The sequence below is a fragment of the Mustela nivalis genome (genome assembly GCF_964662115.1).
Source record: "Mustela nivalis genome assembly, chromosome: 12".
NCBI lineage: Eukaryota > Metazoa > Chordata > Mammalia > Carnivora > Mustelidae > Mustela > Mustela nivalis.
Window position 1 is genome coordinate 31,193,749 of NC_139031.1, and position 17,658 is coordinate 31,211,406.

At 39.5% G+C, this 17,658-nt stretch overlaps 1 pseudogene across 1 annotated transcript; it reads right to left on the reverse strand.

Annotated features, from left to right (window-relative positions):
* Positions 1 to 14,956: 14,956 nt before the first annotated feature.
* LOC309845076 (ADP-ribosylation factor-like protein 2-binding protein pseudogene) lies at positions 14,957 to 17,039 on the reverse strand (annotated as a pseudogene). Its single transcript has one exon. The product of its transcript is annotated as an ADP-ribosylation factor-like protein 2-binding protein pseudogene (transcript).
* Between the last annotated feature and the right edge of the window lie 619 nt (positions 17,040 to 17,658).

Below are 17,658 nucleotides of genomic sequence, written 5' to 3' on the forward strand. Positions count from 1 at the left end.
CCTACCCTCAGCAAACAGACAACAAAAAGAAATTAAAGGCATCCGAATTGGCAAAGAAGAAGCCAAACTATCACTCTCTGCAGGTGATATGATACTATACATGGAAAACCCAAAAGACTCGACTCCAAATCTGCTAGAACTTGTACAGCAATTCAGTAAAGCGTCAGGATATAAAATCAATGCACAGAAATCAGTTGCATTTCTTTACACCAACAACAAAACAGAAAAAAGAGAAATTAAGGAGTTGATCCCATTTACAGTTGCACCAAAAACCATAAGATACCGAGGAATAAACCTAAGCAAAGAATCTGTACTCAGAAAACTATAAAGTACTCATGAAAGAAATTGAGGAAGACACAAAGAAATGGAAAAATGCCCCATGCTCATGGATTGGAAGAACAAATATTGTGAAAATGTCTATGCTACCTAAAGCAATCTACACATTTAATGCAATCCCTATCAAAATCCCATCCATTTTTTTCAAAGAAATGGAACAAATAATCCTAAAATTTATATGGAACCAAAAAAGACCTCGAATAGTGAGGAATATTGAAAAAGAAAGTCAAAGTTGGTGGCATCACAATTCTGGACTTCAAACTCCATTACAAAGCTGTCATCATCAAGACAGTATGGTACTGGCACAGAAACAAACACATAGATCAATGGAACAGAATAGAGAGCCCAGAAATAGACCCTGAACTCTATGGTCAACTAATCTTCGACAAAGCAGGAAAGAATGTCCAAAGGAAAAAAGACAGTCTCTTCAACAAATTGTGTTGGAAAAATTGGACAGCCACATGCAGAAAAATGAAACTGAACCATTTCCTTACACCACACATGAAAATAGACTCAAAATGGATGAAGGACCTCAATGTGAGAAAGGAATCCATCAAAATCCTTGAGAAGAACATGGGCAACAACCTCTTCAACCTCAGCTGCAGCAACTTCTTCCTAGGAACATCGCCAAAGGCAAGGGAAGTAAGGGCAAAAATGAACATTGTGACTTCATCAAGATCAAAAGCTTTTGCACAGAAAGGAAACAGTTAACAAAACCAAAAGACAACTGACAAAATGGGAGATGATATTTGCAAACAACATATCAGATAAAGGTCTAGTATCCAAAATCTCTAAAGAACTTTTCAAACTCAACACCCAAAGAACAAATAATCCAATCAGGAAATGGGCAGAGGACATGAACAGACATTTCTGCAAAGACATCCAGATGGCCAACGGACACATGAAAAATTGTTCCATGTCACTCGGCATCAGGTAAATACAAATCAAAACCACAGCGAGATACCACCTCATACCAGTCAGAATGGCTAAAATTAACAGGTCAGGAAATGACAGATGCTGGCGAGGATGCGAAGAAAGGGGAACCTTCCTACACTGTTGATAAGAATGCAAGCTGGTGCAGACACTCTGGAAAACAGCATGAAGTTTCCTCAAAAAGTTGAAAATAGAGCTACCCTATGGCCCAGCAATTGCATTACTGGGTATTTACCCTAAAGATACAAATGTAGTGATCCAAAGGGGCACGTGTACCTGAATGTTTATAGCAGCAGTGTCCACAATAGCCAAACTATGGAAGGAACCTAGATGAATGGATAAAGAAGAGGTGATACATATATATATATATATATATATATATATAATGCATGCAATGGAATACTATGCAGCCATCAAAAGAAATGAAATCTTGCCATTTGCGATGACATGGATGGAACTAGAGGGTATTATGCTTAGCGAAATAAGTCAATTGGATAAAGACAACTATCATATGATTTCCCTGCTATGAGGAAGTGGAGATGCAACGTGGGGGGTTTGGGGGATAGGAAAAGAATAAATGAGACAAGATGGGATTGGGAGGGAGACAAACCACAAGAGACTCTTAATCTCACAAAACAAACTGAGGGTTGCTGGGGGGAGAGGGGTAGGGAGAGGGTGGTAGGGATATGGACATTGGGGAGGTTGCTATGTTGAGTGCTGTAAAGTGTGTAAACCTGGCGATTCACAGACCTGTAACCCTGGGGCTAATAATACATTATATGTTAATTAAAAATTAAAAAAAAAAATACCTTGAGGCAAATAAGAAGAGAAATAGAGCACACCAAAATGTATAGGATGCAGCAAAAGCAGTTCTAAGAGGGAAGTTCATAGAAATAAATGCCTACCTCAAGAAACTAGAAAAAGAAGAACAAAGCCCAAAATTTGTTGGAGGAAGGAAATAACAAAGACAAGAGCAGAAGAAAATGCAAGAAAGAATAAAAATACAGTAAAAAAAAAAAATAACAAGAGCTGCTTCATTGAGAAGATAAAATTGACAAAACTTCAGCTAGATTCACACTAAGGAAAAAAACGAGGGGAAGTCTCAAATAAAATTAAAAATGAAACAGCAGACATTATAGCTGATACCACAGAAATACAAAGGATTATAAGAAATGACTATGAAAAATTATAAGCCAACAAATTGAACAAAAAAGATATGATTAAATTCCTAGAATCATACCTTTCAAGACTGAATCATAAAGAAAATAAAAAAATCTGAATAGATTGGTTACTGTTAAAGAGATTGAATCAACAATTTTAAAACTCCCTACTTAGAAAAGTCTAGAACCAGACAGCCTCACTGGTAAATTCTACCAAATATTCAAAAAAGAATACCAATCCTTCTCAAATTTTTCCAACAAACAGAAAAACAGCAAACACTTCCAAACTCATTTTGCATAATCAGCAGTACCCCGATACCACAACCAGACAAGGATACCACAAGGAAAGAAAGTACAGGCCGCTATCTCTGATGGACATGATGCAAAAATCCTCAACAAAATATCAGCAAGCCAAATTGAACAATACACTAAAAATATCACATACCATTATCATGCGAAATTTATTCCAGATATGCAAGGAGGGTTCAACATCTGCAAATCAATAAATGTGATAGACCACACTGACAAAATCCAGGACAAAAATACTACAATCCTCTCAGTAGGTATAGAAAAGCATTTGACAAAATTCAACATCCATGTATGATTAAGATCTCTCGCTAATCTGGGTATAGAGGGAACATACTTCAACATAATAAAAGCCATCAATGACAAATCCAGAGGCAATGTCATCCTCAATGGTTAAAAAAAAAAAAAAAAAAAAAAACTTTTCCTCTAAGATCAGAAACAAAACAAAGATGCCCACTTTCTCCATTTTTAGTCAACATGCTGTCAGAAGTCATAGCCAGAGCAATCAGGCAAGAAAAAGAAATATAAAAAGTAACCAAACTGGAAAACAAATAAAATTGTCACTGCTTAGATGATGGTACTATATAAAAGACCCTGAAGACTCTACCAAAAACCTGTTAGAACTACTCAGCAAATACTGTAAAATTGAAGGATACAAAATAAATATATAAGTATCAGTTGTGTTTCTACATACAGATAGCAAACTATCTGAAAGAGCAATTTTGAAACCCATCTAATTTATAACTGCATCAGAAAGACTAAAATCCCTAGGAATAAATTTAACCAAGGAGGTGAAAAACATGTACATGGAGTTATAGTTCTATATAGCTGCATGTAGTTATCAGACAGTGATGAAAGAAGTGACACAGATGAATGGAAAGAAATTCTATGCTCATGAATTAGAGGAACTGATATTGTTAAAATGCCCATACTATCCAAAGGAATCCAGATTCAAAGTAATTCCTTTCAAAATTCCTGTGGCTTTTTCTTTCTTTTTTTAATAGAAATAGAACTAACAACCCTAAAGTTTGTATGGAGCCACAGAAGGTATTGAATAGCCAAAGCAATCTTGAGAAAGAAGAACAAAGCTGGAGGCATCATGTTCACTGATTTCAAACTGTATTATAAAGCTACAGTAATCTAAATAGTACAGTATTATCGTAGAAACAGACACATAAAACAATGGAACAAAAATAGAGCCCAGAAATAATCAAAGGAGCTGAGACTCCACAATGGGGAAAGGATAGACTTCAATAAATGGTGTGGAAAAACTGGACAACCACATGCAAAGAATGAAACCAGGCCACTATCTTATATCTTATAAAAAAAATTAACTCAAATGGATTAAGCACTTAAATGTAAGACATGAAACCATAAAACTCCTAGAAGAAAACAGTTGGTGAGCTCTTTGGCATTGGTCTTCATGATTTGGGGGATTTGACACCAAAAGTGAAAAAGGCAAAAAATGAACAGTAGGGGACATGTGGGTGGCTCAAATGTTGGGCATTCAACTCTTGATTTTGGCTGAAGTCATGACCTCAGGTTGTGGGTCAAGACCTACATCAGTCTCTGTTCTCAGTGGGGAGTCTGCTTCTCTCTCTCCCTCTCCTTTCCCCCCTGTTTGTGCATGAATGTACAGCCCTTTTATAAAATAAATAAATCTTTATATAAACAGGTGGAACTGCATCAAACTAAAAAGCTTCTGCACAGCAAAGTTAACTGTCAATGAAATGAAAAGACAATATGTTGAATGGGAAAATATATTTACAAAATATATGATAAAAGGATTAAGATAAAAAAATAAAGGATTCATAGGACTTATTAAAACAAACAATTTGATTAAAAGATAGGCAGAAAATCTGAATAAGCATTTCTCTAAAGAAGACATAGAGATGGCCAAAAGGTACATGAAAAGTAACTCAACATCATTAATCAGCAAGGAAAGGCAAATTAAAACCACAGTGATGTATCATCTTAGACCAGTTAGAATGGCTATTATCATAAAGACAAGAAATAACAAGCATTGGCAAAGATGTAGAGAAAAGAGAACCCTTGTGTACTATTGTTGAAAATGTAAACTGATCCAGACACTAGAGAAAACAGTATGGAGGTTCCTTGAAAAATATTCAAAATAGAATAACCATAGAACCCCGCAATCCCACTTCTGGTGATTTATATAAAGAAAATAAAATATTAACTCAAAAAGATATCTGTACCTCCATGTTCATTGCAGCAATTTTTACAATAACTAGGATATGGATCCACTGCCTCCACCGTCTGCTCCATACTGGCTGTGGGCACCAGGGTCCCAAGTTCCATTCTTGGGACGCCCCTGTGGTGCAGGAGGCTGTGACATCAGGCACCAGTGGGGACTTGTGCATGCCCGTGGAAGCAGACAAAGAAAGGGAGAACGTCGGCTGCAGGGAAGCAGAATATACTGCCATCATCTCCATATTAAACCAGATCAGCTCCTGTCTAGACAACCTGGAGGAGAATGATCACATCCACAACCACCTGCAGGACCTGCTTGAGTACAACAAATAGACATATCTCATGTTCTAACAGCAGCTCAGGGAGGCCCCTGGTCATGCCAATCCCTGGACTCTGGAAGCCCCCAACCCACCCCAATCCTGCCTCCCTGGGCTAGGCTCTGACCTGAGTACTCACCACCTGGCTTAGCTCCCTTCACAAGGGCTGGCCTACAGGTCACCTTGTGAGTCTTCCTGCCTGGGCCACCTTTCTGTAACTCCCCTTGGCTTGCCTGGGTCAGCTCCAACCACCTGGTCTCCCCTCCTGGGGTCAGGTGTGGGCCTGTGACCCACCTACCTTGCCCACCTGTCCAGTCGTGGGGCACTTCCCATTCTACCCAGGATGCTTCAGGCATCCACATTAAATGGGGCTCCAACAATAAAACAGCAACAACAAAACAAATAATAACTAAGATATGGAGACAAGTTGTGCTCATCAGTGGATGAATGGATAAAGAAAATGTGGTATATATGTACAATGGATTTACCAAGTTACAAAAAAGAAGGAAATACTGCTATCTGGGTTAAGGTGGATTAAACTTAAGGGCATTATGCTGAGTAAGTCAGACAAGGAAAGAAAGACTATGTGATCTCATGTATATGTGGAATCTAAAAAACAAATGAACAAACAAACAAAACAAAACTCATGCACAGAGCAGATTTTTGGTTGCCAGAAGCAGGAGTTGGGGTCTGAGGGAAATGGGTGAAGATGGTTAAAAGATACAAACTTCCAGTAAGATACATCTGGGGATGTAATGCATAGCAAGGGGACTACAGTTAAGAATACTATTTGTATACTTCAAAGTTGCTGAGAGTATATATTAAAAGTTCTTATTGCAAACACAAATTGTGATGATAGGTGATGGATGTGTTATTTAAACTCACTGTTGTGATCACTTTGTGATGCATGTATACTAAATCATGATGTTATATGCCTTAAACTTATACAATATTATATGTCAATTACATATCAATAAAGCTAGGGAAAAAACAATCAATGCAATTCAGCATATTTACCACATATAGAAGGAAATCATAGGATCATCTCAACATATGCAGAAAAGTTAGTGATAAAATGCAATACTCATTTGTGACAAATACTCCCAGCAAATGAGGAATAGAGGGGAACTACCTCAACCTGATAAAGGACATCTAGGAAAAACCTGTAAGCAACATGATATTTAATGTGGGAAGACTTATACATTCCCCTATGATCAGGAGAAGTCAAGGACACATGCCCTCACCATTTTTTTTTTTTAATGTCTATACACTGGGATAGAAAAAGTTAAACTGTTATTATTTGCAGGTGATGGATCACATACACAGAAAATCCTAAGGAATCTACAAATGAGTTACTACAACTAATAAGTGAATTTAGTAAGGTCCAGGATTTGAGATCAGTTTACAAAAATCAATTGCATTTTTCACCCAGAGATTTGAGGGGTTTTTTTTTTCCCCCCTTTAGGAGGAGAAAACAGACTAATTCAATTCACTTGATTTCTGAGTCCCTGTGTCTTCAAGGTGCCTAAACAATTCATGTTCTACTTCCTTCCTGACAAATCCTTCAAAGGGTATTTAAGTCCAAATATAATAATATTTTCACTAAAATATTTTCTTAAAGCAAAAGCAGCACAAGTTGGTTTGGTCAAGCCAGTTTGTTGTTCACACATTTCTGACAATTTAACCTGAATTTTCAAGACTGCCCTTGTTAGTTATGAAATAGGAACTAGTGAAATATGTTGCACCTGGGTGGGGTAATTTGAGAGGGGAGAAAGGATGTTCCTGCTCCTTTCTTCCTTGTTTCTGACTGTCTTACTAAATGTGCTATATGGTGGTATTTTGTGCTACGGTAAATAGAGTACAGAAACTGAAATCAAACTCCCTGTTCTGCCCTTGAGGGACCTATGTCATTGGCCTTATGAAACTTAACTTTTCTAGGCCTAGATTTTTTATTTGAAATTAAAGCACCTCTTAACTTCAGAAATCTTTGCTTCTGTAATTATCAGGTAACTCAAATTATCTCAGAATAATTTTTAAAGATTTTTATTTATTTATTTGACAGATAGAGATCACAAGTAGGCAGAAAGGCAGGCAGAGAGAGAGGAGGAAGCAGGCTCCTGCTGAGCAGAGAGCCGGATGTGGGGCTCCATCCCAGGACCCTGGGATCATGACCTGAGCCTAAGGCAGAGGCTTTAACCCACTAGGCCATCCAGGCACCCCTCAGAATAGTTTTTTATATTATTATCTCTGATTCCACAGAATGGGAATTCTGTGGGGATTCTGATGGAATCTCTGGATGGAATCAGAATTCCCTGCTCAGCCAGCAGCCTGTTTCTCCCTCTGCCTGCCGTTCCCCCTGCTTGTGCACATGCATTCTTATTCTCTGTCTCACTCTGACAAATAAATAAAATCTTTAAAAAGAAAAAAACAAAAACCCAACTACTACAATGCCCTTGTAGTAGTTGTTAAAGTCAAGGAAAGAAAGAGACCAGTCTTAAAGTTTCCTTGAGAAGACAAAACTAGTTTAGTCATGTAGGCAAAGTTTAATTTAGCTTATTTTGCAAGACAAATGACAGAATGGGAGATGATACTTGAAAATGACCTATCGGATAAAGGGATAGTATCCAAAATCTCTAAAGAACTTATCAAACTCAACACCCAAAGAACAAATAATTCAATCAAGAAATGGGCAGAGGACATGAACAGACAGTTATGCAGAGAAGATGTCTGAATGGCCAACAGACACATGAAGAACTGCTCCACATCCCTCGGCATCAGGGAAATACAAATCAAAACCACAATGAGATACCACCTCACACCAGTCAGAATGGCTAAAATTAACAAGTCAGGAAAGGACAGATCTGGCAAGGATGTGGACAAAGGGGAACCCTCCTACACTGTTGGTGGGAATGCAAGCTGGTGTAGCCACTCTGGAAAATAGTATGGAGGTTCCTCAAAAGTTGAAAATAGAGCTACCTGTGACCCAGGACTCACACTACTGGGTATTTACCCCAAAGATACAAATGTAGTGACCTGAACGGGTATGTGCACCTGATGTTCAAAGCAGCAATGCCCACAATAGTCAAACCATGGAAAGAATCTAGATGTCCATCAACAGATGAATGGATAAGGAAGATATGGTATATATATATATATACACACACACACACACACAATGGAATACTATGGAGCCATCAAAAGAAATGAAATCTTGCCATTTGCAATGATATGGATGTAACTAGAGGGTAGTACGCTAAGTGAAATAAGCCAGAGAGAGAGAATTATCATATGATCTCTGATATAAGGAATTTAAAAGGCAGCGTGGAGAGTCATGGGGGATAGGAAGGGGAAAAATGACCCAAGATGAGATTGGGAGGAAAACAAACAGTAAGAGACTCCTAATATCAAGAAACAAACTGAGTGTTGCTAGGGGGTGGGGTGGGGAGGGATAGAGTAGCTGAGTTATAGACATTTGGGAGGTTATGTGCAATGGTGAGTGCTGTGAACTGTGTAAGGCTCATGATTCACAGACTTGTACCCCTGAAGCAAATAATACATTATGTGTTAATAAAAACAAACAAATTAAAAAACTACATTAACAAGTACTGATGAGGATGTGGAGAAATTGAAACTCTTACACACTGCTTCTAAGAATGCAAAATGGTACTTCTGCTTTGGGAAATATTACGGCAGTTCTTTAACATGTTAAACATAGAGCTTGTTAACATAACATATATTAATTAACTTAGTTAACTTAATTAACTAACTATGTTAATTAACATATGTTAATATAACAGTTATATGTTCTGTCAATTCCACTCCCAGATCCATATCTAAGAGAAATGAAAACATATATGTTTTGTTTTGTTCATAGTAGCCAAAAAGTAGATTCAACTCAAATGTCTATCAACTGAATGGGTAGATAAAATGTGGTTTATCCATACAATGAAGTACTACTTTGCAATAAAAAGTGATGAACAGTTGTTATGCTACATGGATGATTCTTGAAATCAGTTAGAAAAGCCAGACAGAAAAGTCTGCATATTATACAGTTTTATTTATATAAAATGTCTAGAACAAGCAAATCTATAGAAAGAAAGTAAATTAGTTGGGCAGACCTGGGATAAGAGTGGAGAGACAAGGAAGGATAGCTAATGGATATGGAGTTTTTTGGGGGGTGATGTTCCTAAATTGGATTGTGGTGATAATTACACAATCCTGCACATATTATAAAAACTACTGAACTAACACAATTAACATGCATGAGTTTTAAGGTATGTAAATTTTATCTCAGTACAGCTGTTTTTAAAGATTTTATTTATTTATTTGTCAGAGAGAGAGAGAGAATGAGAGTGAGAGAGAGCGGGCACACATCAGCAGGCAGAGAGGCAGGCAGAGGCAGTGAGAGAAGCAGGCTCCCTGCTGAGCAAGGAGCCCAATGCGGGACTCGATCCCAGGACCATGGATTATGACCTGAGCTGAAGGCAGCGGCTTAACCAGCTGAGCCACCCAGGCGTCCCTCAATATAGCTGTTTAAAAACAAAAAACATACCAAACTGTTTTACAGAGATGCTGTGCAGTTTTACATTCCTACTAGCTATGTATGTATCCATTCCACTGAGTGTTGTCAGTATTTTTTATGTAAGCCAAAATTACAGACTACATAGTGTAATAGTGTAATGGTGGAGTGAAACCTCTCCGTGGCTGTAATTAGCTCATAATGTTGGGGAGTGCTTGGGTGGCTCAGTCTGTTAAGTGTCTGCCTTCGGTTCAGTTCTTGATGTCAGGGTCCTGGGATGGCCTCTGCACTCAGCAGGGAGCTTGCTTCTCCTTCACCCTCTGCGCCTCCCCTCCGCTTGTGCTCTTGGTCTCTCTCTCAAATAAATAAATAAAATCTTAAAAAAAAAAAAAGATAGAAGGAGAATAGCAAAGATCAGAGAGGAAATTCCTGAAATATACAGAGAGACTAAAAAGAGAATAGAAAAGATCAACAGAACTAAGAGATGGTTTTTGAAAAGATAAACAAAAGACACACTTAGCTAGACTCACCAAAAAGAGCAGAGGACTCTAATAAATACAATCAGAAATGGAAAAGGAGACATTACAACTGATACCACAAAAATACAAGAAATCATGATACTACTATGAACAATTATGCACTAATGAGTAGGAAAATCTAGAAGAAATAAATTTTAGAAACATAAACTCAGACTGATTCATTCAAGAGAAGAAGATCTAAGCAGATTGATTACTAGTAAGGAAACAATCAGTAACTAAAAACCTCTCAACACAAAGTCTATCATCAGACAGCTTCACTGGGGGAATTCTATCACATTTTTATGGAATACCAGTCATTCTCAAATGCTTCCAAAAAACAGAAAAGAAAGGAATACCTCCAAACTCATTTTATATGGCCAGCATGACTCTAATACCAAAAATAGACAAAGACACTAGAAGAAAGAATAGGCCAATATTCCTCATAAACACAGATGCAAAATCCTCAACCAAATATTAGCAAATCAAATTCAACAATGCATTAAAGGATTACGTACCATGATAAAGTGGGATTAATTCCAGTGATTCCAGGATGACCCAAAATGTGCTAAATTGATGTAATACACTACATTAACAAAGTAAAGGAAAAAGGTATAATCTTCTAGTTATGAGGTAAATAAGTAGTAAGGATGTAATGTAGAACATGTTGAGTACAGCAGGCCTTGCTGTATGACATATAAGAAAGGTTTCAAGAGAATAAGTCTGGGGGCACCTAGGTCACTCATTTGGTTAAACAACGACCTTCAGCTCAGGTCATGATCCTGGAGTCCCGGGATCGAGTCCCACGTCAGGCTACCTGCTCAGCGGGAAGTGTGCATCTCACTTCTGTCTCACGCTCTCTCTCTCTCTCTCTCTCTCATTCTCTCCTTTTCAAATAAATAAATAAATAAAATCTTAAAGAGAGAGGGATCTTAAAGAGAAATTCTGGAGAGTTCTCATCACAAAATTTTTTTTTCATTTTTTTCTATCTTTTCTATTTCTTGTATCTATATGAGAAAAGAGAGGAGCTGAACCTATTGTTGCAATCATTTCACAATACACATAAAGAAAACCATCAGGTTGTGTGCTTCAGGGGGAGGAGTCAAGATGGTAGAGAAATAGCAGGCTGAGATGACATCAGGTAGCAGGAGATCAACTAGATAGCTTATCAAACCATTCCAGACACCTACAAATCCAACAGGAGATCGAACAGAAGAGCAACAATTCTAGAAACAGAAAATCGACCACTTTCTGAAAAGTAGGACCGGTGAAGAAGTGAATCCAAAGTGATGGGAAGATAGACTGTAGTGGGAGGGGCCGGCTCCCGGCAATCGGCGGAGCAATGGAGCATAAAATCAGAACTTTTCAAAGTCTGCTCCACTGAGGGACATCACTCCAGAGGCTAAACCAGGGTGAAGCCCAGGCAGGGACAGTGTGGCCTCAGGTCCCGCAGGGTCACAGAAGGATCGGGGGTGTCTGAATGTCACAGAGCTCACAGCTATTAGAGCGGGGAAGCCAGCTAGAGACAGAGCCAAGGAGTGAGCTCTCAACTTGGGGTTACCTTGAACCATAATCCGTGGCACAGGCCACTGCTCTGTAACTGGGTACCCCACAAGATCCAGGGAGACACCCCTGGAAGAGCTCAGGGATCTGTAGGGTTCGGAGACTCCAGGGAGAGCTGTGTGCCAGAGACAGAGATGCTTGGGCACAGGCTGGGTGAGCTCCGAGTGCAGGCAGAGGCCAGGGAGACAGGAGTGATTGAGCACTTTTCTCCGAGTGCGTCTGGAGGCCATGGAGACGGGAGTGATTGGGCGCTTTTCTCTGAGGACGCACTGAGGGGTGAAGCCCCGATCTCTAGGCTCCTCCAGGCTAGAGATTGAGAGGCCACCATTTTCATTCCTGTCCTCCGGAACCCTATGGAAAGTGTTCAGGGAACAAAAGCTCCCAAAAGCAAACACAAGCGGATTATTTAGCCTGGTCCCTGTTAAGGATGGGACAATTCCACCTTGGGCAAAGACACTTGAGAATCACTACAACAGGGCCCTGCCCCAGAAGATCAACAAGAAATCCAGCCAAGACCAAGTTCACTTACCAAGGAGAACAGCTGAATTCCAGAGAAGGAGAAAGCAAAGCATGGAATTCATGGCTTTCTCCCCATGATTCTTCAGTCTTGCAAAGTTAATTTATTTTATTTTTTCTTATGCTAAAATATTTTAACTTTTACTCTTTCCTCTTCTAACGTTTTTTAACTAGTTTATCTTAATAATATCTTTCATTTAAAAAATCTTTTTTGAACTTTCATTAGTATAGTCACATTTTATCCTTCATTATATCTAACTTTATTTTTTGTATACACATAGGTTTTATTCTTCTAAAAAAATTTGGGATACAACTTTTTCTAAGAGATCAAAATATACCCAAATCTAGCACAGGGCTTTGTTCTAGTCTCCAGCCTGAGCAAATACTCTCCACTTTCTTTTTCTTTATTCTCCCACCCAACTTATCTTATCAACTCCTGTTTTAGAAATTTAAAAAAAATTTTTTTTCATCTTTATAGTCATATTCCATCTCTTCATCATGTTTACCCTTATATATATGTTTCATTCTTTAAAATTTTGGGAGGTACTTTCTTCTAAGAGACCAAAATACTCCCAAAATTAAGTGGGTGACCCTGTTTGTTCTAGTCACCAGTCTAATATATATATGTTTTCTCTTTTTAAATTTTTTCCCCCTAAACTTCTTTTCGTCCCCCCCCCCCATTGATTTGGGTTCTCTTCTGATTTGGTTAAGGTACACTTTCCTGGGGTCTTTGCCACTCTTTCGGTATTTTATTCACTCCTTCATATATTCTTATCTGGATAAAATGACAAGGTGGAAAAACTCATCACAAGAAAAAAAGAACAAGAGGCAGTACCAAAGGCTAGGAACCTAATCAATACAAACATTGGTAATATGTCAGATCTAGAGTTCAGAATGACGAGTCTCAAGGTGCTAGCTGGGCTCAAAAAAGGTGTGGAAGATATTAGAGAAACCCTGTCTGGAGAAATAAAAGCACTTCTAGAGAAATAAAAGAACTAAAATCTAACTAGGTTGAAATCAAAAAAGTTATTAATGAGGTGCAATCAAAAATGGAGTCTCTTACTGCTAGGATAAATGAGGCAGAAGAGAAAATTAGTGATATAGAACACCAAATGACAGAGAATAAAGAAGCTGAGCAAAAGAGAGACGAATAGCTACTGCACCACAAGGGGAGAATTCAAGAGATATGTAATACAATTAGACGAAACATCAGAATAATTGGGATTCCATAAGAAGAAAGAGAGGGGAGCAGAAGTTATATTTAAGACAATTATTGTAGAGAATGTCCCTAATATGGCAAAGGGAACCAGCATCAAAATCCAGGAGGTGCAGAGACCCCCCCCCGCAATCAATAAGAATAGGTCCACACCCTGTCATCTAATAGTAAAATTTACAAGTCTTAGCGACAAAGAGAAAATCCTGAAAGCAGCCCAGAACAAGAAGTCTGTAACATACAATGGTAAAAATATTAGATTGGGGGCGCCTGGGTGGCTCAGTGGATTAAAGCCTCTGCCTTCGGCTCAGGTCATGATCCCAGGGTTCTGGGATCGAGCCCCACATCGGGCTCTCTGCTCCTCAGGGAGCCTGCTTCCTCCTCTTTCTCTGCTTGCCTCTCTGTCTACTTGTGATCTCTGTCTGTCAAATAAATAAAATCTTTAAAAAAAATATTAGATTGGCAGCAGACTTATCCACAGAGACCTGGCAGGCCAGAAAGAACTGGCATGATATATTCAGAGCACTAATGAGAAAAACATGCAGCCAAGAATACTATATCCAGCTAGGCTAGCATTGAAAATAGAAGGAGAGATAAAAAGCTTCCAGGACAAACAAAAACTGAAAGAATTTGCGAACACCAGATGAGCTCTACAAGAAATATTGAAAGGGGTCCTCTAAGCAAAGAGAGACCCTAAAAGTAGTAGATCAGAAAGGAACAGAGACAATATACAGTCACCTTACAGGCAATACAGTGGCACTAAATTCATATCTCTCAATAGTTACCCTGAATGTAAATGGGCTAAGTGCCCCAATCAAAAGACACAGGGTATCAGAATGGATAAAAAAAAAAAAAAAAAAAAACACCCATCAATATGCTGTCTACAAGAAACTCATTTTAGACCCAAAGACACCACCAGATTTAAAGTGATGGGGTGGAAAACAATTTACCATACTAATGGATATCAAAAGAAACCTGGGGTGGCAATCCTTATATCAGATCAATTAGATTTTAAGCCAAAGACTATAATAAGAGATGAGGAAGCATATTGTATCATATTCAAAGTGTGTGTCCAGCACACTCTTATGCTTCAAACTTGTACAGTGATGTACAATTACTTCTCAATAAAACTGGAAAAAATCCTATGATGATCTCAGTACACCAGAAAAAGAATTTGATAAAACTTAACATTCCTTCATGCAAAAAAACCTCACAACAATCAGCATATAGAGGGAACATACCTCAATATTAATAAAAGCCATAAGTGACAAGTCCACAACCAACTGAAAGCTTTTCATCTAAGATCAAATACAAGGCAAGGAAGTCCACTTTCTCCACTTTTTTTAAATTAATTAATTAATTAATTATTTATTTTTTTCTTGCAACATACCTCCAAGTTTACTCATGGTACAAAAGTATTTAATAAGCGTCACACATCAGTACAGAAAAACACATAGTCTATATAGCTCATACTTGAAAACCAGAATGGGTGACTGAGATCAGTATAGTCTTAATTTTACTTACAAAAAACACAGAAGGTACACACTGGGAATTGAAATACTACGTACTTTCTCTCTAGAGATGTGACACCTGTGTTTCCTGGTCAGTACTTTCTATGAAACGTTGTGCTAAATCAAAGCATACATGTGACCAGTAAAGCTGTCTGCTCTCTCCTACTTGAGCTGAGCTCGCTCAGTGGAACACCATCTTGGTAGGGAGATTTTGACAGGAGGAAGGAACTAGAGACCCTACCCCAACAGAAAACCTAATAAACTTATTTATATAGAAAGGGTTTTAGCAAACCTGTACAAACACTTAACATGCTATAAAAAGGGGAGACCTTTGAGCCTACTTCCACAGCATTAAGCACATGCTCGTTGGTGCCCAGTAGATCAGGAAGGCCAACGCAGAAAGCATTTTTGCTTTCATAGCACTAACAGCTAAAAAGCACACAGCATATAATACTTTGATCTTTAAGTGGGTAATCTGGAAGCTCCAAGATTATATCCACTAGGTTAGCCTGAGTATTTTTCTATAAAAATATTTTTCTAAAAATGCTTAAGAGAATTCTAGAAACAGACCACATCAGGACCGCAGAAAACAGTGATGCAAGGACTGCCAAGTGTAAGACAAGGAAATGATTTCCACATGTAGCTTCAGGAAAGGGACACCTCTCAGTTGATTCCTACAGCCCAAACGAGCTGGAATGGGAAGAGCTGCAGAGAGCTCAGCTGGGCAGGCAGCTGCCTTGACTAAGAGCCTAGAGATACGTTCTCCCACAGGCAAAAAGCCCACTGAGGCTGCAGGTCTGAGAGTGATCAATACAGAGGGCTGTGGCAACACAAAAAACCTGGAGGACATGCAGAGCCTGTTGAGCCAAAGAGGCCTGGAGATGACCTACCAACACATATGCAGGGGAAGTGACCCCAGGGCAATGCCAAGCTCCAGAGCCGGAGCCTAATGCAGAGGCCTGAGAGGGGTCTGCTTGGGGAGGAGTGCTAGGATTACTGAACACGAGAAGGTGCTTCAGGGTCTCAGGAGGGTCAGACCATTGTCTTGACCCAGATCAATACTTAACATTAATAAGGAGTTGTAGAGCAGTCGGTCTTTCTAACATGTATTCTGTCACATTAGCCAGAGCCTCGTCCAGTCTACTGGGCTGGCAACATCCAGAAAGATCCCATTGCTTGGTGGTGGGACCTAGGGTCGCAGGTCATTCTGGGAAGCTGGCACAGAAGAGGATTTGCACAATGAAGTCACCACTAAACCACTGCTTAAGTCCAGTCCCCGGCCTTCTTTTTCTGCTCTGTAGTCCAGAAACATTTCTTTAAAAGCCAGAAAATCTGTAAGCGTGAGCAGCATGTCAAATATGTCACTAGCCACTTCATCTTTATGGTGCTGTAAAGTCGTGGTGAAAGCCGCCATGTTAAATCCAGGAATCCGCTCCAGCAGCTGTTCTTCAATATACTTTTCTACCAGAGAAATGTATTCATTAAAAATAGGTGTGTAGGTGAGTTTATTCTCTTCTGTGTCTTCAAACTCCTGATAGTACTTGTCCATGAAATTTCTCTGTAATAACTGAAACTCATCATCCATGATAATGTCCTCTAAATATCCAACTACAGCATCAAATTCTGCATCAGAGGCGGAAGAGAAGGACAGCGCGAAGCTCTCTTCCTCTAGGGCGTCCATCGCCGCCGCCGCCGCATCCACCCGCAGGGCGAGCGGGCCCGCCGGCCTCCTATCCCGTCCGCAGCCCGGGCCCAGCCTCAGCTCGGCTCTGTAGAGCCGCAACCCGCATCTGGGAGGCCTAGCCCGCTCACGGTGCAGCCGGGGTAGGCCCTACGTGTGAGGCCCTGGCCTCAGGCTCCCCTGGAGCGGCCACGCGCCTGCGGGGCCCTCACAACCAACCAGGTCTCTCAGGGTGCGTCGCGGCCGCTGCGGGGTCCGGGCGTCCAAATTTTTTATTTATTTTTTATTTTTTATAAACATATATTTTTATCCCCAGGGGTACAGGTCTGTGAATCACCAGGTTTACACACTTCACAGCACTCACCAAAGCACATACCCTCCCCAATGTCCATAATCCCACCCCCTTCTCCCAAACCCCCTCCCCCCAGCAACCCTCAGTTTGTTTTGTGAGATTAAGTGTCACTTATGGTTTGGCTCCCTCCCAATCCCATCTTGTTTCATTGATTCTTCTCCTACCCACTTAAGCCCCCATGTTGCATCACCACTTCCTCATATCAGGGAGATCATATGATAGTTGTCTTTCTCTGCTTGACTTATTTCGCTAAGCATGATATGCTCTAGTTCCATCCATGTTGTCGCAAATGGCAAGATTTCATTTCTTTTGATGGCTGCATAGTATTCCATTGTGTATATATACCACATCTTCTTGATCCATTCATCTGTTGATGGACATCTAGGTTCTTTCCATAGTTTGGCTATTGTGGACATTGCTGCTATAAACATTCAGGTGCATTTGCCCCTTTGGATCACTACGTTTGTATCTTTAGGGTAAATACCCAATAGTGCAATTGCTGGGTCATACAGAAAGGAACAGAGA